Genomic DNA, 27027 nt, shown 5'->3' on the forward strand with positions numbered 1-27027 from the left:
TCACAATGGGCTCTGGGGACAATGGGGGGTCCGGGGATGTCACAATGGGCCCTGGGGACAAAGAGGGGTCCTGGGACGTCACAATGGGCCCTGGTGACAAAGGGGGGTCCTGGGATGTCACAATGGGCCCTGGGGACAAAGGGGGCTCACCAGGATGTCACAATGGGCTCTGGGGACAAAGGGGTCCCCAGGATGTCACAATGGGCACTGGGGAGAAAGGGGTGGTCCCCATGGTGTCACAATGGGTCCCCAGTGACAAGGGGAGTCCCCAGGATGTCACAATGGGCCCCGGGGATAAAAGGGGTACCCAGGATGCCACAATGGGCCCTGGGGACAACTGGGCGGTCCCCAGGATGTCACAATGGGCCCTGGAAACAATTGGGGTGTCCTGAGATGTCGCAATGGGCCCTGGGGACAAAGGGGGATCCTGGGACATCACAATGGCCCCTGGGGACAAAGGGAGTCCCCACCCTGTCACAATGGGCCCTGGGGACAAAGAGGGTCCCCACCCTGTCACAATGGGCCCTGGGGACAAAGGGAGGTCCTGGGACATCACAATGGGCTCTGGGGACAAAGGAGGTCCCCAGGATTTCACAATGGGCCATGGGGACAAGGGGTGTCCTGGAATGTCACAATGGGCACTGGGGACAAGGGGGTCCCCAGGATGTCACAATGGGCCCTGGGGATGACGGGGGGTCCTGGGACGTCACAATGGGCCCTGGGGACAATGGGGGGTCTTGGGATGTCACAATGAGCCCTGGGCACAACTGGGAGGTCCCTAAATGTCACAATGGGCCCTGGGGACAAAGGGGGTCCCCACGGTGTCACAATGGGCCCTGGGGACAGAGGGGAGTCCCCAGGATGTCACAACGGGCTCTGGGGACCAGGGGCGTCCCGAGGATGTCACAATGGGCCCTGGGGACAAAGTGGGGTCCTGGGAGGTCACAATGTGCCCTGGGCACAAAGGGGGTTTCCAGGATGTCACAATGGGCTCTGGGGACAACAGGGGTCCCGACGGTGTCACAATGGGCCCTTGGGACAAAGGCTGTCCCCTGAATGTCACAATGGGCCCTGGGGACAATGGGGGTCCCCAGGATGTCACAATGGACCCTGGGGACAATGGGGGGTCCGGGGACGTCACAATGGGCCCTGGGGACAAAGGGGGTCCCCAGGATGTCACAATGGGCCTTCAGTATAAAGTGGGGTCCTGGGATGTCACAATGGGCCCTGGGGACAAAGGGGGGTCCTGGGACGTCACAATGGGCCCTGCGGATCAAGGATGGTGCCCTGGATATCACAATGGGCTCTGGGGACAATTGGGGGTCCTGGAATGTCACAATGGTCCCTAGGGACAAAGGGGGGTTCCTTGGATGTCACAATGGGGCTGGGGACAAAGGGGGTCCTGGGATGTCACAATGGGCCCTGGGGACAAAGGGGGTCCCCAGGTTGTCACAATGGGCCCTGGGGACAAAGGGGGTCCCCACGGTGTCACAATGGGCCCTGAGGACAAAGGGGGTCCCCAGGTTGTCACAATGGGCCCTGGGGACAAGGGGGTCCTCAGGATGTCACATTGGGCCGTGGGGACAAAGAGGGGTCCCCAGGATTTCACAATGGACCCTGGGGACAAAGGGGGGTCCTGGGACGTCACAATGGGCCCTGGGGACAAAGGGTTCCCCAGGATGTCACAATGGGCTCTGGGGACAAAGGAGGTCCCGAGGATGACACAATGGGCCCTGGGGACAAGGGGGGTCCTGGGACGTCACAATGGGCCCTGGGGACAATGGGACGTCCTGATATGTTACAATGAACCCTGGGCACAATTGGGGGGTCCTTAGATACCACAATGGGCGCTGTGGACAAAGGGGGTCCCCACGGTGTCACAATGGGCTCTGGGGACAAAGGGGAGTCCCCAGTATGTCACAATGGGCCCTGGAGACAATGAGGGGTCCTGGGATGTCACAATGGGCCCTGGGGACAACGGGGGTCCCGACGGTGTCACAATGGGCCCTAGGGACAAAGGCTGTCCCCTGAATGTCACAATGGGCCCTGTGGACAATGGGGGTCCCCAGGATGTCACAATGGGCTCTGGGGACAATGGGGGATCCGGGGACGTCACAATGGGCCCTGGGGACAAAGGGGGTCCCCAGGACGTCACAATGGGCCCCAGTGACAAAGGGGGTCCCAATGGTGCCACAATGGGTCCTGGGGAAAAAGGGGGTCCCCAGGATGTCACAATGGGCTCTTGGGACAAGGGGGGGTCCCCAGGATGTCACAATGGGCTCTGGGGACAAGGGGGGGTCCCCATAGTGTTACAATGGGTCCCCAGTGACAAGGGTGGTCCCCAGGATGTCACTATGGGCCCTGGGGACAAAGGGGGTCCTGGGACTTCACTATGGGCCCTGGGGACAAGGGGGTCCCCAGGATGTCACAATGGGCCCTTAGGACAAGGGGAGTCCCCAAGGTGTCACAATGGGCCCTGGGGACAATGGGGAGTCCTGGGACATCACAACAGGCCTGGGGACAAGGGGGATCTCCACCCTGTCACAATGGGCCCTGGGGACAAAGGGGGGTCCTGGGATGTCACAATTGGCCCTGGGGACAAAGGGGGTCCCCATGGTGCCACAATGGGCCCTGGGGACAAAGGGGAGTCCCCAGGATGTCACAATGGGCCCTGAGGACAAGGGGAGGTCCCCATGGTGTCACAATGGGTCCTCAGTGAGAAGGGGGTCCCCCATGGTGTCACAATGGGCCCTGGGGACAAGGGGGATCCCCAGGGTGTCACAATGGACCCTGGGGAGAAGGGTTTAGGGGGTTGTGTTAGGGGGTTGGAGGATTAGGTGGTGCAGGATTTGGGGGTGCAAGGATTTTGCGGGGCCTGATTTGTGGCTGCAGAGTCTGGGGTTGCAGGTTCCAGGGGTGCAGGATTTGGGGGTTCAGGGTTTAGGGCAGTAGGATCTTTGGGTGCAGGAGTTTGGGGTGCCGGGTTTGGGGGCCAGGATTTGGGGTTGCAGGATTTAGGGGTGCAGTGGTTTGGAGTGCAGTGTTTTGGGGTGCAGGGTTTGGGGAAGGAGGATATGGGGGTGCAGGGTATAGGAGAGCAGGATCTTGGGGTGCAGGGGTTTGGGGTGGGGGGCTTGGTAGGGCAGGGTTTGGGGGTGGAAATTTTATTGGGTAGGGCTGGGGGTGCAGGATTTGGGGGTGAAGGGGTTGTGGGGTGCAGGGTTGTGGGGTGCAGGGTTTGGGAGATCGGTACGTGGGGCTGGAGGATTTGGGGGTGCAGGGTTTGGAGCAGCAGAATCTGGGGGTGCAGAGTTGGGGGGTGCAAGATTGGGGGTAGCAGGGTTTTGGGGAGCAGGGTTTCGGGGTCAGGCTTTAGGGGGACAGGGTTTGGGGGGCAGGGTTGGGATGATTTTGGGGTGCAGGGTTTAGGGCAGCAGGATCTTGGGGTGAAGGGGTTTGGGGTGAAGGGTTTGATAGGACAGGATTTGGGGTGCAGGTTTTTAGGGTGCAACTTGTGGGGGTCAGGATTTGGGGTACAGGGTTTGGGGGTGCAGGGTTTAGTGGTGCAGGGTTTGGGGGTGCAGGTCTTGGGGAGGCAGAATTAGGGTGCAAGACTTGAGGGTGCAGGGTTTGGGGGTTTGGGACATGGGGCTGGAGGATTTGGGGGTGCAGGATTTGGGGTGCAGTGTGTGGGGGTGTGTCCTGGTTTTGTTAAAAACAAGTTTCTCTTTTAGTGAATTTGCCTGTCAGCCAAAGCCTTCATGTCAGCTGCATTTTCCTGGAGAACCCAACACATGTTTTGGTTAAACCCAGCAAGGGAATGCAAACTTATTGATAAGCATGGATGGACATCTCGCGAGAGGGGCAACGAGAAAACTGATGTCCGAGAGACTGACCAACGGTGAATAACATTCCGTTCACGTGAATACTTCATATAAAAGTGGGAGATCACGAGGATCTCGGCCCTTTTCTCCTCATGGCCGACATCAGGAGAGGACCTTGCTGGTCGTCCCTGCGAACGGAGGCCAGTGAGAGACTGAATCCAGCTCCGGTTGGCTGCAGAGTCTGATCCAGGACTTTGGGTGCTGGCTCTGCAGTTGCTGAGACTTACAAGATGGGTTTTGTATATTTGTATCATTTTCTCTGTTCTTATCAGTAGCATCAGTAAAACATCTTTAACTTTTCCAACTCTCTCCCCTCTGTCCTTCTTTCCCTCCCGATCGCCTGTGCTGAGTGGGAAGGGGGGAGAGGGAGGGGCAAAAGGGGGAAGTGGGGGGGAGAGGAGGTTGACAACACATCTGCCAGGGTTTGATTGTCACCCCGCAATCCTAACCCTCGACAGATAATTGGCGCCCAATGTGGGGCCAGAGAACGGGGTAAATTTGGAGATTTTTGGCTTTTCTACTGCTCTGACGTACCTTCCAATTTTCTTGGCACGGTGCTAGCTCATAGAGTTGTGATACTCGCGCGTCTGTTTGATTCGGATATTATTTAGTCGTGATGATGATCCTGTGTGGTTTGGCACTGGTTTATTTCATTATACTGCAGCCGCTAATGTATTTTTACTCGTTTTTGCTTTACCTTGAAAAACCTCCAGGAGAGATTAAAGAGCAGAATGGCTCTATATTTGCTAATTGGTCAAGCGAATCTTTAGAAAGGCTGACTAACAATACTTTTGTGATTTCGCTGGGACAGTTTGCAAATGTTTTAGAGAACTTTGAATACCCTTGGAGCTTTGATAGAACTGTGATGGTGTTATCTGGTTTGCTGAATGTGTGTCAGTTTGTGTTACTGTTAAGAGAAATGAGGTTCAATAGGAGGTTTGCGTCTCTTTTTAGTCCTGAGATTTGCGGTGCGCCTTCGGAAGCTTTAGCAAAAAGCACTCCTGGCCGCTCGAGAAAAGGCAAAACAGCCAAAGCTGCTGCTGCAGCCACTGCCCCCCAACCGCGGCTTCGCAGGCTGAAGCTCCAGCTCCTCCGCATTGCTCCTCTGCCAAGGGCGCTGCAGATAACGTTACTTCTCCAGCCTCAAAGGCTGACAAGGCAGCCCCCCCGCCTTCACACACTGGGCACTGTTGCTGCTGTAACCACAGCAATCACTGTGACAGTCATTCAGACTCTGAAAATGAATCAAATGATGGTGAACCCATATCAGCATCAGTTGCTGGTTGTAAGAAAGTCACTAGAAAGACCACCCGTGCAGCAGGTGATGGCACAGGGCCAACATCAACCCAAGAGGCATCATCATCAGGACAGGGTGGAGATGAAGTGACCACCACTCGGTCCTTTTCTCCAGGTGAGCTGAGAGATCTGCGAAAAGACTTCAGTCGTCGTGAAGGCGAGAATATTTTAACCTGGCTGCTGCGATGCTGGGACAATGGGGCAGACACAATTGAATTAGAAGGTGGTGAAGCCAGGCAGCCGGGATCTCTGTCAAAAGATTCCACCATTGATAGGGCAATTTCAAGAGAGTCTAATGCCGCTACTCTCTGGACCCGACTCCTGCAGCTATGAAAGTCAGATTTCCCTACAAGGAAGATTGTATATCCACGTTAGGGAAATGGAATACTATGGAGAGAGGTATCCAGTTCCTGAGAGAATGAGCTGTGCGAGAGATCATCTATCTAGGACCAAACAGCCAAGAGGGGACAGACCCAGATAGAATCAATTGTACACGATCTATGTGGCGCAGATTTGTACAAAGTGCACCACCTGCATATGCTAAGTCATTGGCAGGAATGGTCTGGTCGGCTAGAGGTATACAAGAAATTAATGAAGTGATTGAGCAGCTCCGGTACTTTGAGGACAGCCTTGCTGGTTCTCTACGGGCTTGTGTCTCCGCTGTGGAGAAACTGTGTGAAAAATCTGATGACCGGTTTGAAAAGCTGCTGCAAGAAATCCAAGAGCTCAGAGCAGACTCGTACCGTTCACGACCTGCACAAACCTATGTTTCAGCTGTTAGGAGAAGGCGTTTCCAATCTCGAGAGAGAGGGCAGAGACAGCCCACAAAAAGAGGTTCACTGTGGTTCTTCCTACATGAGCAGGGAGAAAACATGAACAAGTGGCATGGAAGGCCGACCTCAGAACTTCAGGAACGAGTACGTGAGATAAAAGGAAAAACTCCTAGGAAGGTGGCTGCTCCAGTTTACAAAAGGAGCAGAAGAGATTCTGATGCTCTTGAAGGAACCTCTAATTCACACCCAGAGACTGTGCAAAACAGGAATTAGAGGTGCCCTGCCTCCAACCAGGTGGAGGAAAGGGATAACAGAGTTTATTGGACTGTACAAATACTATGGCCTGGTACAACACAACCCCAGGAGTACAAAGCTTTAGTGGACACTGGTGCTCAGTGCACAATAATTCCTTCTAATTATAAAGGAACGCAATCCATCAATATTGTTGGAGTGACTGGGGGATCCCAGGAGCTGACTGTTGTAGAGGCTGAAATGAGCCTAACTGGAAAGAACTGGCAAAAGCATCCCATTGTGACTGGTCCAGATGCTCCGTGCATCCTTGGCATAGACCACCTCAGGAGAGGGTATTTTAAGGACCCAAAAGGGTATAGGTGGGCATTTGGTATAGCAGCTGTGGACACTGAGAAAATTGAACAGCTGTCTGATTTGCCGGGTCTTTCAGATGACCCCTCTGTTGTAGGACTGCTGAGGGTTGACGATCAGCAGGTGCCAATTGCTACCACGACGGTGCATCGCCAGCAATATCGCACCAGTCGAGACTCTTTGATTCCTATCCAGAAGCCGATCCGTCAATTGGAAAGCCAGGGTGTGATCAGTAAGACTCGCTCACCTTTTAACAGCCCAATCTGGCCAGTGCGTTAGTCTGGTGACGAGTGGAGACCAACTGTAGGCTATCGTGGCCTGAATGAAGTTACAGCACACTGAATGCTGCTGTGCCTGACATGCTAGAACTGCAATTTGAACTGGAGTCAAAGGCAGTGAAGTGCGATGCTACAATTGACATTGCTCATGCATTTTCTCTATTCCTGCAGCAGCAGAGTGCAGGCCGCAGTTTGCTTTCACCTGGAGGGGCATCCAGTACACGTGGAATCGCTTGCCCCAGGGGTGGAAACACAGTGCTACCATCTGCCATGGGCTGATCCAGACCACGCTGGAGCAACGTGAAGCTCCAGAACACTTGCAATACATTGATGACATCATCGTATGGGGCGACACAGCGAAAGAAGTCTTCAAAAAAGGTGAGAGAATAATTCCTATTCTTTTGGATGCTGGTTTTGCCATAAAACGAAGCAAGGTCAAGGGACCTGCACGGGAGATCCAGTTTCTAGGAATAAAATGGCAAGATGGCCGTGGTCAGATCCCAATGGATGTGATCAACAAAACTACAGCAATGTCTCCACCTGCTAATAAAAAGGAGACACAGACTTTCTTGGGCGTTGTAGGTTTTTGGAGAATGCACATTCCTGACCACAGCCACATTGTGAGCCCTCTCTATCGAGTGACTCGTAAAAAGAACCAATTTGAGTGGGGCCCTGAACAACGCCAAGCCTTTGAACAAATGAAGCGTGAGATAACTCATGCGGTGGCCCTTGGACCAGTCCGAACTGGACCAGATGTTAAAAATGTGCTCTACACCGCAGCCGGAGATAATGGACTTACCTGGAGCCTCTGGCACAAAGCACCAGGAGAAACCCGAGGTCGACCCTTAGGTTTTTGGAGTCGAGGATACAAAGGATATGAGGCCAACTGTACTCCAACTGAAAAGGAGAGACTGGCAGCATATGAAGGAGTTCGAGCTGCTTCAGAAGTGATCGGCACTGAAGCACAGCTCCTCCTGCACCTCGACTGCCGGTGCTGAGCTGGGTGTGCAAAGGGACGGTTCCCTCTCCACATCATGGCACCGAAGTTACATGGAGTAAATGGATTGCACTGATCACGCAACGAGCTCGAATTGGGAGTCCCAACCGTCCAGGGATATTAGAAGTGATTACAGACTGGCCAGAAAGCAAAGACTTTGGGATGTCTGCAGATGAGGAGGAAGTAAAACGTGCTGAAGAAGCACCACCATATAATCCGCTTTCAGAGACTGATAAGCAGTGTGCACTGTTCACAGGTGGATCCTGTCGTCTGTAGGAAAACATCGAAGGTGAAAGCTGCTGTGTGGAGTCCCACACGACAAGTTACAGAAGCCACTGAAGGACAAGGTGAATCCAGTCAGTTTGCAGCAGTGAAAGCCATCCAGCTGGCTTTGGACATTGCTGAACGAGAGAAGTGGCCAATGCTTTGTCTCTATACTGACTCATGGATGGGAGCAAATGCCTTGTGGGGGTGGCTACGGCAATGGAAGAAAAGCAACTGGCAGCGCAGAGGTGAAACCATTGGGAACCACGCTGTGGGAAGACATTGCTGCTCGGCTGGAGAGCCTGCCTGGGGAAGTTGGTCATGTAGATGCTCATGTGCCTAAAAGTCAAGCCACCGAGGAACATCGAAACAACCAACAAGCAGATCAAGCTGCTAAGATTAAAGTAGCTGAGGTGGACTTGGACTGGCAACATAAAGGTGAACTTTTCCTAGCTCGGTGGGCCCATGGTGCTTCAGGGCATCAAGGTAGAGATGCAACATACAAATGGGCTCGTGATCGAGGGGTGCATTTAACTATGGACACTGTTTCACAGGTTATTCATGAATGTGAAACTTGCGCTGAAATCAAACAAGCAAAACAGTTAAAACCTGTATGGTATGGGGGGCGATGGTTAAAGTATAAGTATGGAGAAGCTTGGCAGATTGATTATATTACACTTCCACAAACACGTCAAGGTAAGCGTTATGTACTTACAATGGTGGAAGCAACCACTGGATGGTTGGAAACATCTGCCGTACCTCCTGCTACAGCCCGAAATACCATCTTGGGCCTTGAGAAGCAAGTCCTTTGGTGGCCGGGTACGCCAGAAAGAATTGAATCAGACAATGGTACTCATTTCAAAAACAGTATTATAGACAATTGGGCCAAAGAACATGGTATTGAGTGGGTGTATCATATTCCATATCATGCACCAGCCTCTGGGAAAACTGAAAGGTGCAATGGTTTGTTAAAAACTACACTAAAGGCACTTGGTGGTGGAACCTTTAAAAACTGGGATTCACATTTAGCAAAAGCCACTTGGTTGGGCAACACCAGGGGATCAACCAATCGAGCCGGGCCTGCCCAATCAGAAATTCTATGGACTGTAGAAGGAGATAAAGTCCCTGTAGTACACATGAAAAATATGTTAGGAAAGGCAGTCTGGGTTCCTCCTGCATCGGGCACAGGCAAACCTATTCGTGGGATTGTTTTCGCCCAGGGACCTGGCAGCACCTGGTGGGTGATGCTTAAGGATGGAGAAGTTCGGTGTGCACCTCACGGGGATTTGATTTCAGGTGAAAATATGCAATGCTGAATTGTATGATGTGAATTGCCGCACTAACAATGTTTAATAAGTGTCTTTCAGATCAAGACAATGGTGATGAAACCAGCGCTGGCTTCTTCGAGTGGCGCCCGACACCTTCTTGGAAGTTGGTGTCCTTAACCCACCAACAGGGGTCATGAGATGCACTTGGACCATTTTCCCTGCCCTGGGAGACTGTGGTGACAAAATGAACTTAATGAACTTTTCAAAGGATGGTCCACTGATTAATTACTCCTGTGTATATATGTACATATGTATATATATATATAGTAGTAGTGATTAATTAGATTGTATTGATAGATTGTATTGATAAGGTTTAAGTATTCAGTGAATGTCATATGATAAGGGGTGGAATGTCCTGGTTTTGGTAAAAACAAGTTTCTCTTTTAGTGAATTTGCCTGTCAGCTCAAGCTTCATATCAGCTGCATTTTCCTGGAGAACCGGACACATGTTTTGGTTAAACCCAGCAATGGAATGAAAACTTATTGATAAGCACGGATGCACATCTCGCGAGAGGGGCAACGAGAAACTGGTGACCAACTGTGTATAACATTCCGTTCACGTGAATACTTCATATAAAAGCGGGAGATCACGAGGATCTCGGCCCTTTTCTCCTCATGGCCGACATTAGGAGAGGACCTTGCTGGTCGTCCCTGTGAACTGAGGCCAGTGAGAGACTGAATCCAGCTCCGGTTGGCTACAGAGTCCAATCCAGGACTTTGGGTGCTGGCTCCGCAGTTGCTCAGACTTACAAGATTGGTTTTGTATATTTGTATTATTTTCTCTGTTCTTATCGGTAGCATCAGTAAAACATCTTGAACTTTTCCAGCTCTCTCCCCTCTGTGCTTCTTCCCATCCCGATCGCCTGTGCTGAGTGGGAAGGGGGAGAGGGAGGGGAAAAAGGGGGAATTGGGGGGGGAGAGGACGTTGACAACACATCTGCCAGGGTTTGATTGTCACCCCGCAATCTTAACCCTCGACAGGGACAAAGAGGGTCCTGGGATGTCACAATGGGCCCTGGGGACAAAGGGTGGTCGCCAGGATATCACAATGGGCTCTGGTGACAATGGGGTCCCCAGGATGTCACAATGGGCCCTGGGGACAAAGAGGGGTCCCCTGAATGTCACAATGGGCCCTGGGGACAATGGGGGGTCCTGGGATGTCACAATGGGCCCTGGGGACAAAGGGGGTGTCCCCATGGTGCCACAACAGGCCCTGGGAGCAAGGGGGTGGCCAGGATGTCACAATGGGTCCTGGGGAAAATGGGGGGTGCCCAGGATGTCACAATGGACCCTGAGGACAAGCGGGGGTCTCCATGGTGTCACAATGGGCCCCAGTGACAAAGGGGGTCCCCTGAATGTCACAATAGGTCCTGGGGACAATGGGGGGTCCTGGGACGTCACAATGGGCCCTGGGGACAAGGGGGGGTCCCCAGGATGTCACAATGGGCCCTGGGGACAAAGAGGGGTTCCCTGAATGTCACAATGAGCTCTGGGGACAAGGGGGTGCAGAGGATGTCACAATGGGCCCTGGGGACAATGGGGGGTCCTGGGATGTAACAATGGGCCCTGGGGACAAGGAGGGATCCCCAGGATGTCACAATGGGCCTTGGGAACAAGGGGGTCCCCCAGATATCACAGTGGGCCCTGGGGACAATGTAAGGTCCTGGGCTGTCAAAATGGACCCTGAGGACAAGGGGGGTCCCCAGGATGTCACAATGAAGTCTTGGGACAAAGGGGTCCCCAGGATGTCACAATGGGCCCTGGGGACCAGGGCGGGTCCTGGGATGTCACAATGGGCCCCAGTGACAAAGGGGGTCCCTATGGTGCCAAAATGGGCCCTGGGGACAAAGGGGGTGCCCAGGATGTCACAATGGGCCCTGGGAACAAAGAGCGTCCCCAGGATGTCACAATGGGCCCTGGAGACAAAGGGGGTCCCCACGGTATCAGAATGGGTCCTGGGGACAAGGGGGGTCCCCTGAATGTCACAATGGACCCTGGGGACAATGGGGGGTCCTGGGATGTCACAATGAGCCCTGCAGACAAGGGTGGTACCCACAGTGTCACAATGGGCCCTGGGCACAAGGAGGGGTCCCCATAGTGTCACAATGGGTCCTGGGGACAAGTGGGTGCCGAGGATGTCACAATGGTCCCTGGGGACAATGGGGGGTCCTGGGACCTCACAATGGGCCCTGAGGACAATGGTGGGTCCCCTGAATGTCAAAATGGGCCCTGGGTACAAAGGGGGGTCCGCAGGATGTCACAATGGGCACTGGGGACAAAGGGGGGGTCCCCAGGATGTCACAATGGGCACTGGGGACAATGTGGGGTCCTGGGATTTCACAATGGGCCCCAGTGACAAAGGGGGTCCCCTGAATGTCACAATGGGTCCTGGGGACAATGGGGGGTCCTGGGACGTCACAATGGGCCCTGGGGACAAGGAGGGATGCCCAAAATGTCACAATAGGCCCTGGGGACAAGGGGGTGTCCCCAGGATGTCACAATGGGCCCTGCGGACAAGGGTGGTACCCACGGTGTCACAATGGGCACTGGGCACAAGGGGGGGTCCCTATAGTGTCACAATGGGTCCTGGGGACAAGTGGAGTCCCCTGAAAGTCACAATGGGCCCTTGGGACAATGTGGGGTCCTGGGATCTCACAATGGGCCCCAATGACAAACGGGGGCCCCTGAATGTCACAATGGGCCCTGGGGACAATGGGGGGTCCTGGGACGTCACAATGGGCCCTGGGGACAAAGGGCGGTCCTCAGGATATCACAATGGGCCCTGGGGACAATGGGGTCCCCAGGATGTAACCATGGACCCTGGGGACAATAGGGGGTCCTGGGATGTCACAATGAGCCCTGCGGACAAGGGGGGTACCCATGGTGTCACAATGGGCCCTGGGCACAAGGGGGGGTCCCCATAGTGTCACAATGGGTCCTGGGGACAAGTGGGGTCCCCAGGATGTCACAATAGGTCCTGGGGACAATGTGGGGTCCTGGGATGTCACAAAGGGCCCCAGTGACAAAGGGGGTCCCCTGAATGTCACAATGGGCCCCGGGGACAATGGGGGGTCCTGGGACGTCACAATGGGCCCTGGGGACAAGGAGGGCACCCCAGGATGTCACACAGGGCCCTGGGGACAATGGCGGGTCCTGGGACGTCACAGTGGGCCCTGGGAACAAGGGGGGGTCCCCACGATGTCACAATGGGCCCTGGGGACAAAGAGGGGTCCCCTGAATGTCACAATGGGCCCTGGGGACAAGGGGGTGCCGAGGATGTCACAATGGGCCCTGGGGAAAATGGGGGTCCTGGGACGTCACAATGGGCCCTGGGGACAAGGGGGTGCCGAGGATGTCACAATGGGCCCTGGGGACAAGGGGCTGTTCCCAGGATGTCACAATGGGCCCTGCGGACAAGGGTGGTACCCGCGGTGTCACAATGGTCACTGGGCATAAGGGGGGGTCCCTATAGTGTCAAAATGGGTCCTGGGGACAAGTGGGGTCCCCTGAAAGTCACAATGGGCCCTGGGGACAATGTGGGGTCCTGGGATGTCACAATGGGCCCCAGTGACAAACGGGGGCCCCTGAATGTCACAATGGGCCCTGGGGACAATGGGGGGTCCTGGGACGTCACAATGGGCCCTGGGGACAAGGAGGGATCCCCAGGATGTCACAATGGGCCCTGGGGACAATGGGGGGTCCTGGGACGTCACAATGGGCCCTGGGGACAAGGGGGGGTCCCCAGGATGTCACAATGGGCCCTGAGGACAAAGAGGGGTCCCCTGAATGTCACAATGGGCCCTGGGGACAAAGGGGGGTCCGCAGGATGTCACAATGGGCACTGGGGACAAAGGGGGGCGTCCCCATGGTATCACAATGGGCCCAAGTGACAAGGAGGGTCCCCACGGTGCCACGATGGGTCCTGGGGACAAGGGCGTCCCCCAGATGTCACAATGGGCCCTGGGGACAATGGGGTTGCCCAGGATGTCACAATGGGCCCTGGGGACAATGGGAGTCCCCGAGGTGTCAGAACGAGCCCTGGGGACAAAGTAGAATCGTGGAATGTCACAATGGCCCCCAGTGACAAAGGGGTTCCCCATGGTGCCACAATGGGCCCTGGGGACGAAAGGGGTCCCCAGGATTTCACAATAGCACTGGGGACAAAGGGGGGTCCTGGGACGTCACAATGGGCCCTGGGGACAAGGGGGGGTCCCCAGGATGTCACAATGGGCCCTAGGGACAAAGAGGGGTCCCCTGAATGTCACAATGGGCCCTGGGGACAATGGGGGGTCCCCATAGTGTCACAATGGACCCTGGGGACAAGGGGGTGCCGAGGATGTCACAATGGGCCCTGGGGACAATGGGGGGTCCTGGGACCTCACAATGGGCCCTGAGGACAATGGTGGGTCCCCTGAATGTCAAAATGGGCCCTGGGGACAAAGGGGGGTGTGCAGGATGTCACAATGGGCCCTGGGGATAAAGGGGGGGTCCCCTGAATGTCACAATGGGCCTTGGGCACAAGGGGGTGCCGAGGATGTCACAATGGGCCCTGGGGACAATGGGGTTGCCCAGGATGTCACAATGGGCCCTCGGGACAATGGGAGTCCCCAAGGTGTCAGAACGAGCCCTGGGGACAAAGTGGAATCCTGGAATGTCACAATGGCCCCCAGTGACAAAGGGGTTCCCCATGGTGTCATAATGGGCCGTGGGGACGAAAGGGGTCCCCAGGATTTCACAATAGCACTGGGGACAAAGGGGGGTCATGGGATGTCACAATGGCCCCCAGTGACAAAGAGGGGCCTCATGGTGCCACAATGGGCCCTGGGGACAAAGGGGGTCCCCTGGATGTCACAATGGGCTCTGGGGACAAAGAGCGTCCCCAGCATGTCACAATGGGCCCTGGGGACAAAGGGGGTCCCCACGGTATCAGAATGGGCCCTGGGGACAAAGGGGGGTCCCCTGAATGTCACAATGGGCCCTGGGGACAATGGGGGGTCCTGGGACGTCACAATGGGCCCTGGGGACAAGGGGGTGCAGAGGATGTCACAATGGGCCCTGGGGACAATGGGGGGTCCTGGGACGTCACAATGGGCCCTGGGGACAAGGGGGGGTCCCCAGGATGTCACAATGGGCCCTGGGGACAAAGAGGGGTCCCCTGAATGTCACAATGGGCCCTGGGGACAAGGGGGGGTCCTGGGACGTCACAATGGGCCCTGGGGACAATGCGGGGTGTCCAGGATGTGAGAATGAGTCCTGAAGGCCAAGGGGGGGTCCCCATGGTGTCACAATGGGTCCCCAGTGACAAGGAGGGGTCCCCATGGTGTCACAATAGGCCCTGGGGACAAAGTGGGTTCCAAGAATGTCACAATGGGCCCTGGGGACAAAAGGGGTTGCCATGGTGCCACAATGGGCCCTGGGGTCAAAGGGGGTCCCCATGGTGCTACAATGGGCCCTGGGGACAAAGGGGGGTCCTGGGATGTCACAATGGGCCCTGGGGACAAAGGGGGTGTCCCCATGGTGCCACAACGGGCCCTGGGAGCAAGGGGGTGGCCAGGATGTCACAATGGGTCCTGGGGAAAATGGGGGGTGCCCAGGATGTCACAATGGACCCTGAGGACAAGCGGGGGTCTCCATGGTGTCACAATGGGCCCCAGTGACAAAGGGGATCCCCTGAATGTCACAATAGGTCCTGGGGATAATGGGGGGTCCTGGGACGTCACAATGGGCCCTGGGGACAAGGAGGGATCCCCAGCATGTCACAATGGGCCCTGGGGACAAAGAGGGGTCCCCTGAATGTCACAATGGGCCCTGGGGACAAGGGGGTGCCGAGGATGTCACAATGGGCCCTGGGGACAATGGTGGGTCCCCTGAATGTCATAATGGGCCCTGGGGACAAAGGGGGGTCCGCAGAATGTCACAATGGGCACTGGGGACAAAGGGGGGGTCCCCATGGTGTCACAATGGGCCCAAGTGACAAGGAGGGTCCCCACGGTGCCAGGATGGGTCCTGGGGACAAGGGCGTCCCCCAGATGTCACAATGGGCCCTGGGGACAATGGGGTTCCCCAGGATGTCACAATGGGCCCTGGGGACAATGGGGGGTCCTGGGACATCACAATGGGCCCTGGGGACAAGGAGGGATCCCCAGGATGTTACAATGGGCCCTGGGGACAATGGGGGGTCCTGGGACGTCACAATGGGCCCTGGGGACAAGGGGGGGTCCCCAGGATGTCACAATGGGCCCTGGGGACAAGGGGGTGCCGAGGATGTCACAATGGGCCCTGGAGACAATGGGGGGTTTTGGGATGTCACAATGGGCCCTGGGGACAAGGGTGGGTCCCCAGGATGTCACAATGGGCCGTGGGAACAAGGGGGTCCCCCAGATATCACAATGGGCCCTGGGGACAATGTAAGGTCCTGGGCTGTCACAATGGACCCTGAGGACAAGGGGGGACCCCAGGATGTCACAATGAAGTCTTGGGACAAAGGGGGTCCCCAGGATGTCACAATGGGCCCTGGGGACCAGGGGGGGTCCTGGGATGTCACAATGGGCCCCAGTGACAAAGGGGGTCCCTATGGTGCCACAATGGGCCCTGGGGACAAAGGGGGTCCCCTGGATGTCACAATGGACTCTGGGGACAAGGAGGGTCCCCAGGATGTCACAATGGGCCCTGGGGACAAAGAGCGTCCCCAGCATGTCACAATGGGCCCTGGGGACAAAGGGGGTCCCCACGGTATCAGAATGGGCCCTGGGGACAAAGGGGGGTCCCCTGAATGTCACAATGGGCCCTGGGGACAATGGGGGGTCCTGGGACGTCACAATGGGCCCTGGGGACAAGGGGGTGCAGAGGATGTCACAATGGGCCCTGGGGACAATGTCAGGTCCTGGGACGTCACAATGGGCCCTGGGGACAAGGAGAGGTCCCCAGGATGTCACAATGGGCCCTGGGGACAAAGAGGGGTCCCCGGAATGTCACAATGGGCCCTGGGGACAAGGGGGTGCCGAGGATGTCACAATGGGCCCTGGGGACAATGGGGGATCCTGGGACATCACAATGGGCCCTGGGGACAAGGAGGGATCCCCAGGATGTCACAATGGGCCCTGGGGAGAAGGGGGGTCCCCAGGATCTCACAATGGGCCCTGGGGACAAAGAGGGGTCCCCTGAATGTCACAATGGGCCCTGGGGACAAGGGGGTACCGAGGATGTCACAATGGGCCCTGGGGACAATGCGGGGTGTCCAGGATGTGAGAATGAGTCCTGAGGACAAGGGGGGGTCCCCATGGTGTCACAATGGGTCCCCAGTGACAAGGTGGGGTCCCCATGGTGTCACAATAGGCCCTGGGGACAAAGTGGGGTCCAAGAATGTCACAATGGGCCCTGGGGACAAAGGGGGGTCCTGGGATGTCACAATGGGCCCTGGGGACAAAGGGGGTGTCCCCATGGTGCCACAACGGGCCCTGGGAGCAAGGGGGTGGCCAGGATGTCACAATGGGTCCTGGGGAAAATGGGGGGTGCCCAGGATGTCACAATGGACCCTGAGGACAAGCGGGGGTCTCCATGGTGTCACAATGGGCCCCAGTGACAAAGGGGCTCCCCTGAATGTCACAATAGGTCCTGGGGACAATGGGGGGTCCTGGGACGTCACAATGGGCCCTGGGGACAAGGAGGGATCCCCAGGATGTCACAATGGCCCCTGGGGACAAAGAGGGGTCCCCTGAATGTCACAATGGGCCCTGGGGACAACGGGGTGCAGAGGATGTCACAATGGGCCCTGGGGACAATGGGGGGTCCTGGGACATCACAATGGGCCCTGGGGACAAGGAGGGATCCCCAAAATGTCACAATGGGGCCTGGGGACAATGGGGGGTCCTGGGACGTCACAATGGGCCCTGGGGACAACGGGGGGTCCCCAGGATGTCACAATGGGCCCTGGGGACAAGGGGGTGCCGAGGATGTCAAAATGGGCCCTGGTGACAATGGGGGGTCCTGGGACATCACAATGGGCCCTGGGGACAAGGAGGGATCCCCAGGATGTTACAATGGGCCCTGGGGACAATGGGGGGTCCTGGGACGTCACAATGGGCCCTGGGGACAAGGGGGGGTCCCCAGGATGTCACAATGGGCCCTGGGGACAAGGGGGTGCCGAGGATGTCACAATGGGCCCTGGGGACAATGGGGGGTTTTGGGATGTCACAATGGGCCCTGGGGACAAGGGTGGGTCCCCAGGATGTCACAATGGGCCTTGGGAACAAGGGGGTCCCCCAGATATCACAATGGGCCCTGGGGACAATGTAAGGTCCTGGGCTGTCACAATGGACCCTGAGGACAAGGGGGGTCCCCAGGATGTCACAATGAAGTCTTGGGACAAAGGGGGTCCCCAGGATGTCACAATGGGCCCTGGGGACCAGAGGGGGTCCTGGGATGTCACAATGGGCCCCAGTGACAAAGGGGGTCCCTATGGTGCCACAATGGGCCCTGGGGACAAAGGGGGTCCCCTGGATGTCACAATGGGCTCTGGGGACAAGGAGGGTCCCCAGGATGTCACAATGGGCCCTGGGGACAAAGAGCGTCCCCAGGATGTCACAATGGGCCCTGGGGACAAAGAGCGTCCCCAGGATGTCACAATGGGCCCTGGGGACTAGGGGGGATCCTGGGATGTCACAATGGGCCCCAGTGACAAAGGGGGTCCCTATGGTGCCACAATGGGCCGTGGGGACAATGGGAGTCGCCTGGATGTCACAATGGGCTCTGGGGACAAAGGGGGTCCCCACGGTATCAGAATGGGCCCTGGGGACAAAGGGGGGTCCCCTGAATGTCACAATGGGCCCTGGGGACAAGGGGGTGCAGAGGATGTCACAATGGGCCCTGCGGACAATGTCAGGTCCTGGGACGTCACAATGGGCCCTGGGGACAAGGGGGGGTCCCCAGGATGTCACAATGGGCCCTGGGGACAAAGAGGGGTCCCCTGAATGTCACAATGGGCCCTGGGGACAAGGGGGTGCAGAGGATGTCACAATGGGCCCTGGGGACAATGGGGCGTCCTGGGACGTCACAATGGGCCCTGGGGACAAGGGGGGTTCCCCAGGATGTCACAATGGGCCCTGGGGACAAGGGGGTGCCGAGGATGTCACAATGGGCCCTGGGGACAATGGGGGATCCTGGGACGTCACAATGGGCCCTGGGGACAAGGGCGGGTCCCCAGGATCTCACAATGGGCCCTGGGGACAAAGAGGGGTCCCCTGAATGTCACAATGGGCCCTGGGGACAAGGGGGTGCAGTGGATGTCACAATGGGCCCTGGGGAAAATGGGGGGTGTCCAGGATGTGAGAATGAGTCCTGAGGACAAGGGGGGGTCCCCATGGTGTCACAATGGTTCCCCAGTGACAAGGTGGGGTCCCCATGGTGTCACAATGGGCCCTGGGGACACGGGTGGGTCCCCAGGATGTCACAATGGGCCTTGGGAACAAGGGGGTCCCCCAGATATCACAATGGGCCCTGGGGACAATGTAAGGTCCTGGGCTGTCACAATGGACCCTGAGGACAAGGGGGGTCCCCAGGATGTCACAATGAAGTCTTGGGACAAAGGGGGTCCCCAGGTTGTCACAATGGGCCCTGGGGACCAGGGGGGGTCCTGGGATATCACAATGGGCCCCAGTGACAAAGGGGGTCCCTATGGTGCCACAATGGGCCCTGGGGACAAAGGGGGTCCCCTGGATGTCACAATGGGCTCTGGGGACAAGGAGGGTCCCCAGGATGTCACAATGGGCCCTGGGGACAAAGAGCGTCCCCAGCATGTCACAATGGGCCCTGGGGACAAACGGGGGTCCCTGAATGTCACAATGAGCCCTGGGGACAATGGGGGGTCCTGGGACGTCACAATGGGCCCTGGGGACAAGGGGGGGTCCCCAGGATGTCACAATGGGCACTGGGGACAAAGGGGGGCGTCCCCATGGTATCACAATGGGCCCAAGTGACAAGGAGGGTCCCCACGGTGCCACGATGGGTCCTGGGGACAAGGGCGTCCCCCAGATGTCACAATGGGCCCTGGGGACAATGGGGTTGCCCAGGATGTCACAATGGGCCCTGGGGACAATGGGAGTCCCCGAGGTGTCAGAACGAGCCCTGGGGACAAAGTAGAATCGTGGAATGTCACAATGGCCCCCAGTGACAAAGGGGTTCCCCATGGTGCCACAATGGGCCCTGGGGACGAAAGGGGTCCCCACGATTTCACAATAGCACTGGGGACAAAGGGGGGTCATGGGATGTCACAATGGGCCCTGGGGACAAGGGGGGGTCCCCAGGATGTCACAATGGGCCCTGGGGACAAAGAGGGGTCCCCTGAATGTCACAATGGGCCCTGGGGACAAGGGGGGGTCCTGGGACGTCACAATGGGCCCTGGGGACAATGCGGGGTGTCCAGGATGTGAGAATGAGTCCTGAAGGCCAAGGGGGGGTCCCCATGGTGTCACAATGGGTCCCCAGTGACAAGGAGGGGTCCCCATGGTGTCACAATAGGCCCTGGGGACAAAGTGGGTTCCAAGAATGTCACAATGGGCCCTGGGGACAAAAGGGGTTGCCATGGTGCCACAATGGGCCCTGGGGTCAAAGGGGGTCCCCATGGTGCTACAATGGGCCCTGGGGACAAAGGGGGGTCCTGGGATGTCACAATGGGCCCTGGGGACAAAGGGGGTGTCCCCATGGTGCCACAACGGGCCCTGGGAGCAAGGGGGTGGCCAGGATGTCACAATGGGTCCTGGGGAAAATGGGGGGTGCCCAGGATGTCACAATGGACCCTGAGGACAAGCGGGGGTCTCCATGGTGTCACAATGGGCCCCAGTGACAAAGGGGATCCCCTGAATGTCACAATAGGTCCTGGGGATAATGGGGGGTCCTGGGACGTCACAATGGGCCCTGGGGACAAGGAGGGATCCCCAGCATGTCACAATGGGCCCTGGGGACAAAGAGGGGTCCCCTGAATGTCACAATGGGCCCTGGGGACAAGGGGGTGCCGAGGATGTCACAATGGGCCCTGGGGACAATGGTGGGTCCCCTGAATGTCACAATGGGCCCTGGGGACAAAGGGGGGTCCGCAGAATGTCACAATGGGCACTGGGGACAAAGGGGGGGTCCCCATGGTGTCACAATGGGCCCAAGTGACAAGGAGGGTCCCCACGGTGCCAGGATGGGTCCTGGGGACAAGGGCGTCCCCCAGATGTCACAATGGGCCCTGGGGACAATGGGGTTCCCCAGGATGTCACAATGGGCCCTGGGGACAATGGGGGGTCCTGGGACATCACAATGGGCCCTGGGGACAAGGAGGGATCCCCAGGATGTTACAATGGGCCCTGGGGACAATGGGGGGTCCTGGGACGTCACAATGGGCCCTGGGGACAAGGGGGGGTCCCCAGGATGTCACAATGGGCCCTGGGGACAAGGGGGTGCCGAGGATGTCACAATGGGCCCTGGAGACAATGGGGGGTTTTGGGATGTCACAATGGGCCCTGGGGACAAGGGTGGGTCCCCAGGATGTCACAATGGGCCGTGGGAACAAGGGGGTCCCCCAGATATCACAATGGGCCCTGGGGACAATGTAAGGTCCTGGGCTGTCACAATGGACCCTGAGGACAAGGGGGGACCCCAGGATGTCACAATGAAGTCTTGGGACAAAGGGGGTCCCCAGGATGTCACAATGGGCCCTGGGGACCAGGGGGGGTCCTGGGATGTCACAATGGGCCCCAGTGACAAAGGGGGTCCCTATGGTGCCACAATGGGCCCTGGGGACAAAGGGGGTCCCCTGGATGTCACAATGGACTCTGGGGACAAGGAGGGTCCCCAGGATGTCACAATGGGCCCTGGGGACAAAGAGCGTCCCCAGCATGTCACAATGGGCCCTGGGGACAAAGGGGGTCCCCACGGTATCAGAATGGGCCCTGGGGACAAAGGTGGGTCCCCTGAATGTCACAATGGGCCCTGGGGACAAGGGGGGGTCCTGGGACGTCACAATGGGCCCTGGGGACAAGGGGGTGCAGAGGATGTCACAATGGGCCCTGGGGACAATGTCAGGTCCTGGGACGTCACAATGGGCCCTGGGGACACGGGGAGGTCCCCAAGATGTCACAATGGGCCCTGGGGACAAAGAGGGGTCCCCGGAATGTCACAATGGGCCCTGGGGACAAGGGGGTACAAAGGATGTCACAATGGGCCCTGGGGACAATGGGGGGTCCTGGGACATCACAATGGGCCCTGCGGACAAGGAGGGATCCCCAGGATCTCACAATGGACCCTGGGGACAAAGAGGGGTCCCCTGAATGTCACAATGGGCCCTGGGGACAACGGGGGGTCCCCAGGATGTCAGAATGGGCCCTGGGGACAAGGGGGTGCCGAGGATGTCAAAATGGGCCCTGGTGACAATGGGGGGTCCTGGGACATCACAATGGGCCCTGGGGACAAGGAGGGATCCCCAGGATGTTACAATGGGCCCTGGGGACAATGGGGGGTCCTGGGACGTCACAATGGGCCCTGGGGACAAGGGGGGGTCCCCAGGATGTCACAACGGGCCCTGGGGACAAGGGGGTGCCGAGGATGTCAAAATGGGCCCTGGTGACAATGGGGGGTCCTGGGACATCACAATGGGCCCTGGGGACAAGGAGGGATCCCCAGGATGTTACAATGGGCCCTGGGGACAATGGGGGGTCCTGGGACGTCACAATGGGCCCTGGGGACAAGGGGGGGTCCCCAGGATGTCACAATGGGCCCTGGGGACAAGGGGGTGCCGAGGATGTCACAATGGGCCCTGGGGACAATGGGGGGTTTTGGGATGTCACAATGGGCCCTGGGGACAAGGGTGGGTCCCCGGGATGTCAAAATGGGCCTTGGGAACAAGGGGGTCCCCCAGATATCACAATGGGCCCTGGGGACAATGTAAGGTCCTGGGCTGTCACAATGGACCCTGAGGACAAGGGGGGTCCCCAGGATGTCACAATGAAGTCTTGGGACAAAGGGGGTCCCCTGGATGTCACAATGGGCTCTGGGGACAAGGAGGGTCCCCAGGATGTCACAATGGGCCCTGGGGACAAAGAGCGTCCCCAGGATGTCACAATGGGCCCTGGGGACTAGGGGGGATCCTGGGATGTCACAATGGGCCCCAGTGACAAAGGGGGTCCCTATGGTGCCACAATGGGCCGTGGGGACAATGGGAGTCGCCTGGATGTCACAATGGGCTCTGGGGACAAAGGGGGTCCCCACGGTATCAGAATGGGCCCTGGGGACTAAGGGGGGTCCCCTGAATGTCACAATGGGCCCTGGGGACAAGGGGGTGCAGAGGATGTCACAATGGGCCCTGGGGACAATGTCAGGTCCTGGGACGTCACAATGGGCCCTGGGGACAAGGGGGGGTCCCCAGGATGTCACAATGGGCCCTGGGGACAAAGAGGGGTCCCCTGAATGTCACAATGGGCCCTGGGGACAAGGGGGTGCAGAGGATGTCACAATGGGCCCTGGGGACAATGGGGGGTCCTGGGACGTCACAATGGGCCCTGGGGACAAGGGGGGTTCCCCAGGATGTCACAATGGGCCCTGGGGACAAGGGGGTGCCGAGGATGTCACAATGGGCCCTGGGGACAATGGGGGATCCTGGGACGTCACAATGGGCCCTGGGGACAAGGGCGGGTCCCCAGGATCTCACAATGGGCCCTGGGGACAAAGAGGGGTCCCCTGAATGTCACAATGGGCCCTGGGGACAAGGGGGTGCAGTGGATGTCACAATGGGCCCTGGGGAAAATGGGGGGTGTCCAGGATGTGAGAATGAGTCCTGAGGACAAGGGGGGGTCCCCATGGTGTCACAATGGTTCCCCAGTGACAAGGTGGGGTCCCCATGGTGTCACAATGGGCCCTGGGGACACGGGTGGGTCCCCAGGATGTCACAATGGGCCTTGGGAACAAGGGGGTCCCCCAGATATCACAATGGGCCCTGGGGACAATGTAAGGTCCTGGGCTGTCACAATGGACCCTGAGGACAAGGGGGGTCCCCAGGATGTCACAATGAAGTCTTGGGACAAAGGGGGTCCCCAGGATGTCACAATGGGCCCTGGGGACCAGGGGGGGTCCTGGGATATCACAATGGGCCCCAGTGACAAAGGGGGTCCCTATGGTGCCACAATGGGCCCTGGGGACAAAGGGGGTCCCCTGGATGTCACAATGGGCTCTGGGGACAAGGAGGGTCCCCAGGATGTCACAATGGGCCCTGGGGACAAAGAGCGTCCCCAGGATGTCACAATGGGCCCTGGGGACTAGGGGGGATCCTGGGATGTCACAATGGGCCCCAGTGACAAACGGGGGTCCCTGAATGTCACAATGAGCCCTGGGGACAATGGGGGGTCCTGGGACGTCACAATGGGCCCTGGGGACAAAGAGGGATCCCCAGGATGTCACAATGGGCCCTGGGGACAAGGGGGTGTCCCCAGGATGTCACAATGGGCCCTGCGGACAAGGGGGGGTCCCCATAGTGTCACAATGGGCCCCGGGGACAAGTTGGGGTCCCCTGAATTTCACAATGGGCCCTGGGGACAAAGAGGGCTCCCCAGCATATCACAATGGGCCCTGGGGACAATGGGGGGTCCTGGGACATCACAATGGGCCCTGGGGACAAGGGGGGGTCCCCAGGATGTCACAATGGGCTCTGGGGATAAGGAGGGTCCCCAGGATGTCACAATGGGCCCTGGGGACAAAGAGAGTCCCCAGCATGTCACAATGGGTCCTGGGGACAAAGGGGGGTCCCCTGAATGTCACAATGGGCCCTGGGGACAATGGGGGGTCCTGGGATGTCTCAACGAGCCCTGCAGACAAAGGTGCTACCCACGGTGTCACAATGGGCCCTGGGCACAACAGGGGGTCCCCATAGTGTCACAATGGGCCCTGGGGACAATGGGGGGTTCTGGGACGTCACAATGGGCCCTGGGGACAATGGTGGGTCCTGGGACGTCACAATGGGCCCTGGGGACAATGGGGGGTGTCCAGGATGTCAGAATGAGTCCTGAGCACAAGGGGGGGTCCCCATGGTGTCACAATGGGTCCCCAGTGACAAGGAGGGCTCCCCATGGTGTCACAATAGCCCCTGGGGACAAAGTGGGGTCCAAGAATGTCACAATGGGCCCTGGGGACAAAAGGGGTTGCCATGGTGCCACAATGGGCCCTGGGGTCAAAGGGGGTCCCCATGGTGCTACAATGGGCCCTGGGGACAAAGGGGGGTCCTGGGATGTCACAATGGGCCCTGGGGACAAAGGGGGTGTCCCCATGGTGCCACAACGGGCCCTGGGAGCAAGGGGGTGGCCAGGATGTCACAATGGGTCCTGGGGAAAATGGGGGGTGCCCAGGATGTCACAATGGACCCTGAGGACAAGCGGGGGTCTCCATGGTGTCACAATGGGCCCCAGTGACAAAGGGGGTCCCCTGAATGTCACAATAGGTCCTGGGGACAATGGGGGGTCCTGGGACGTCACAATGGGCCCTGGGGACAAGGAGGGATCCCCAGGATGTCACAATGGGCCCTGGGGACAATGTAAGGTCCTGGGCTGTCACAATGGACCCTGAGGACAAGGGGGGTCCCCAGGATGTCACAATGAAGTCTTGGGATAAAGGGGGTCCCCAGGATGTCACAATGGGCCCTGCGGACAATGGGGGGTCCTGGGACATCACAATGGGCCCTGGGGACAAGGAGGGATCCCCAGGATGTCACAATGGGCCCTGGGGACAAGGGCGTGCCGAGGATGTCACAATGGGTCCTGCGGACAATGGGGGGTCCTGGGATGTCACAATGGGCCCTGGGGACAATGGGGGGTCCTGGGATGTCACAATGGGCCCTGGGGACAAGGGGGGGTCCCCAGGATGTCACAATGGGCCTTGGGAACAAGGGGGTCCCCAAGATATCACAATGGGCCCTGGGGACAATGTAAGGTCCTGGGCTGTCACAATGGACCCTGAGGACAAGGGGGGACCCCAGGATGTCACAATGAAGTCTTGGGACAAAGGGGGTCCCCAGGATGTCACAATGGGCCCTGGGGACAAAGGGGGTCCCCACGGTGTCAGAATGGGCCCTGGGGACAAGGGGGGTCCCCTGAATGTCACAATGGGCCCTGGGGACAATGGGGGGTCCTGGGATGTCACAATGAGCCCTGGGGACAAGGGTGGTACCCACCGTGTCACAATGGGCCCTGGGCACAATGGGGGGTCCCCATAGTGTCACAATAGACCCTGGGGACAAGGGGGTGCCGAGGATGTCACAATGGGCCCTGGGGACAATGGGGGGTCCTGGGACCTCACAATGGGCCCTGAGGACAATGGTGGGTCCCCTGAATGTCAAAATGGGCCCTGGGGACAAAGGGGGGTCCGCAGGATGTCACAATGGGCACTGGGGTTAAAAGGGGGGTCCCGACGGTGTCACAATGGGCCCAAGTGACAAGGAGGGTCCCCACGGTGCCACGATGGGTCCTGGGGACAAGGGCGTCCCCCAGATGTCACAATGGGCCCTGGGGACAATGGGGTTGCCCAGGATGTCACAATGGGCCCTGGGGACAACGGGAGGCCCCAAGGTGTTCAGAACGAGCTCTGGGGACAAAGTGGAATCCTGGAATGTCACAATGGCCCCCAGTGACAAAGGGGTTCCCCATGGTGCCACAATGGGCCCTGGGGACAAAAGGGGTCCCCAGGATTTCACAATAGCACTGGGGACAAAGGGGGGTCGTGGGATGTCACAATGGGCCCTGGGGACAAGGGAGATCCCCATGGTGTCACAATAAGCCCTGGGGACAAAGTGGGGTCCTGGAATGTCACAATGGGCCCCGGTGACAAAGGGGTTCCCCATGGTGCCACAATGGGCCCTGGGGACAAATGGGGTCTCCAGGATGTCACAATGAACCCTGGGGACAAAGGGTGGTCCTGGGACATTACAATGGGCCCTGGGGACAAAGGGGGGACCCCAGGATGTCACAATGGGCCCTGGGGACAAAGGGGGGTCCCCATGGTGTCACAATGGGCCCTGAGGACACGGGGGTCCCCCAGATATCGCAATGGGCCCTGGGGACAAAGTAAGGTCCTGGGCTGTCACAATGGACCCTGAGGACAAGGGGGGTCCTCCGGATGTCACAATGGGCCCTGGGGACCAGGGGGGGTCCTGGGATGTCACAATGGGCCCCAGTGACAAAGAGGGTCCTCATGGTGCCACAATGGGCCCTGAGGACAAAGGGGGTCCCCTGGATGTCACAATGGGCTCTGGGGACAAAGGGGGGTGTCGACGGTGTCAAAATGGGCCCTGGGGACAAAGGGCGTCCCCAGGATGTCACCATGGGCCCTGGGGACAATAGGGGGTCCTGGGATGTCACAATGAGCCCTGCAGACAAGGGGGGGTCCCCAGGATGTCACAATGGGCCCTGGGGACAAAGAGGGGTCCCCTGAATGTCACAATGGGCCCTGGGCACAAGGGGGTGCCGAGGATGTCACAATGGGCCCTGGGGACAATGGGGGGTCCTGGGACCTCACAATGGGCCCTGAGGACAATGGTGGGTCCCCTGAATGTCACAATGGGCCCTGGGGACAAAGGGGGGTCCGCAG

At 58.3% G+C, this 27027-nt stretch overlaps 1 pseudogene; it reads right to left on the reverse strand.

Annotated features, from left to right (window-relative positions):
- Positions 1-9703: 9703 nt before the first annotated feature.
- The window catches only part of LOC139826689 (dynein axonemal heavy chain 9-like), a 132059-nt pseudogene continuing 114735 nt past the window's right edge, over positions 9704-27027 (reverse strand).

The sequence above is a fragment of the Patagioenas fasciata genome, unplaced genomic scaffold (genome assembly GCF_037038585.1).
Source record: "Patagioenas fasciata isolate bPatFas1 unplaced genomic scaffold, bPatFas1.hap1 Unplaced_1, whole genome shotgun sequence".
Taxonomy (NCBI): Eukaryota; Metazoa; Chordata; class Aves; order Columbiformes; family Columbidae; genus Patagioenas; species Patagioenas fasciata.